Below are 2,500 nucleotides of genomic sequence, written 5' to 3' on the forward strand. Positions count from 1 at the left end.
ACCCAAGCCGGGGCAAAGGCTGGAGCTGTCCCCGGGGCCGTGGAACCCAAGCCGGGGTGGTGGGAGGCGGGGGCTGTCCCCGGGGCCGTGGAACCCTGCCCGGGGCGGTGGAACCCAAGCCGGGGCAGTGGGAGCAGAGGCCTGGGTGGTGGGAGCCAGCCCGGGGCCGTGGAACCCAAGCTGGGGCAGTGGGAGCAGAGGCCTGGGTGGTGGGAGGCGGGAACTGTCCCCGGGGCTGTGGAACCCAAGCCGGGGCCGTGGAACCCAAGCCGGGGCAGTGGGAGCAGAGGCCTGGGTGGTGGGAGCCAGCCCGGGGCCGTGGAACCCTGCCCGGGGCAAGTGCGAGCCATAGCCTGGGTCCCCATTCAGTAACATGACCATAGGCACAGTTAGCTGACATGACCAGAGGCGGAATTAGCTGACATGACCATAGGCGGAATTAGCCTACATGACCAGAGGCACAGTTAGCTGACATGACCATAGGCACAGTTAGCTGACATGACCAGAGGCGGAATTAGCTGACATGACCAGAGGCGGAATTAGCTGACATGACCAGAGGCGGAATTAGCTGACATGACCATGGGCAGAAGTAGCTGACATGACCATGGGCAGAAGTAGCTGACATGACCATGGGCAGAAGTAGCTGACATGACCATGGGCAGAAGTAGCTGACATGACCATAGGCACAGTTAGCTGACATGACCATAGGCAGAAGTAGCTGACATGACCATAGGCAGAAGTAGCTGACATGACCATAGGCAGAAGTAGCTGACATGACCATGGGCAGAAGTAGCTGACATGACCATGGGCAGAAGTAGCTGACATGACCATGGGCAGAAGTAGCTGACATGACCATAGGCACAGTTAGCTGACATGACCATAGGCAGAAGTAGCTGACATGACCATAGGCAGAAGTAGCTGACATGACCATAGGCAGAAGTAGCTGACATGACCATGGGCAGAAGTAGCTGACATGACCATAGGCACAGTTAGCTGACATGACCATAGGCACAGTTAGCTGACATGACCATAGGCGGAGTTAGCTGACATGACCATAGGCACAGTTAGCTGACATGACCATAGGCACAGTTAGCTGACATGACCATAGGCAGAAGTAGCTGACATGACCATAGGCAGAAGTAGCTGACATGACCATGGGCAGAAGTAGCTGACATGACCATAGGCGGAGTTAGCTGACATGACCATAGGCACAGTTAGCTGACATGACCATAGGCACAGTTAGCTGACATGACCATAGGCGGAGTTAGCTGACATGACCAGAGGCGGAATTAGCTAATATGACCATAGGCGGAATTAGCTGACATGACCAGAGGCAGAATTAGCCTACATGACCATGGGCAGAAGTAGCTGACATGACCAGAGCTCCAATTAAAAGTTACCTTCTTCTGAAGGGACAGATTTGCTATGTGTTACGGAGCGAGAGTTCCAGGAGGTCCCTGTGAACTCGTGGCTTCCTCCCTTAATGCAACTAGATGGCAGATACACTGGGGAGGTAGGTGCATATTACTAGGGGCACGGCATTTTCGATCAAAAAAATATTTCTAAGTCAGGACGGAGGTTCATTCTAAGGGCACGAGCGACCGATCTAAGCCGTGTGGGAGGCCCTGCACCCCGGTCAGGGTCCCCCTTCACCCCCTGGCGACATCCTCCCTTGGAAGTCTGCCCGGTGGCCCCCTCCCGCGCCCGGCGCCGGTTCAGGCCGGGCTGGAGGCCCCGTTCCTCGGGCTCAGGACCGGGCTAAGCCCCCTTAAGGACCTGGCCAAGCTCTGGTCACGTTGCGGGAAGGGGGGGGGGGTTGACCTCCCGTGCCCGGGCGCCCGTTCATGCGGGCCTGGAGGCTCCCATTTCCGGCTCGAGAACTGGGGTTTGCGCCCTTGGCTCCTCCGTGCGTTCCCTTTCAGTCTCTGGTCATGTCTACCTTCTCCGGAGGTGATTTGGGAGCCATGGTCATGTTGAGGGGAATTTTCGGAGGGAAATCCCTATCTTTAACATTATATGACCAGAGTCCGGACTTTTTCGGCTCCGTCAGAATCAAAGTTTTCAAAAAAACATGGTCATGTTCCCTATCTTTAACATTAGATGACCATGGCCACCTCGGGGCCGTTTGTGGAAGTCTGCCGAGGGCGGAGGCGAAACGGGGCTGCGGGGCGGCGGCGACTCCTGTTCCCAAGGACCCGGGACCTCCCTCCCTTCAGGGTCCCGCGGTCAAGGTACAACGGGGGGGTCCGCGGAGATTTCCGTCGACAGGGTTTTTTGATCAAAATGGTTTGACTAAGTCAGGACCCGAGGTGTCAGAATGCATGTGAAGGACCCGTTTGGAGCCGTCCTTTGGAGTCTGTGGCTGGGCAGGAGTTGACGGGATTCCTCCTTGTCTTCCCGGATGGTCTCTCTCTGTTGTGGGCAAAGGGTCCTTCACGAAATCCATACGCACGCGCGCGCATTATAGACCCAAGTCTTACCGTGCTTGATCTGAGGAACC

Source organism: Acipenser ruthenus, unplaced genomic scaffold (genome assembly GCF_902713425.1).
Source record: "Acipenser ruthenus unplaced genomic scaffold, fAciRut3.2 maternal haplotype, whole genome shotgun sequence".
NCBI classification, from domain to species: Eukaryota; Metazoa; Chordata; class Actinopteri; order Acipenseriformes; family Acipenseridae; genus Acipenser; species Acipenser ruthenus.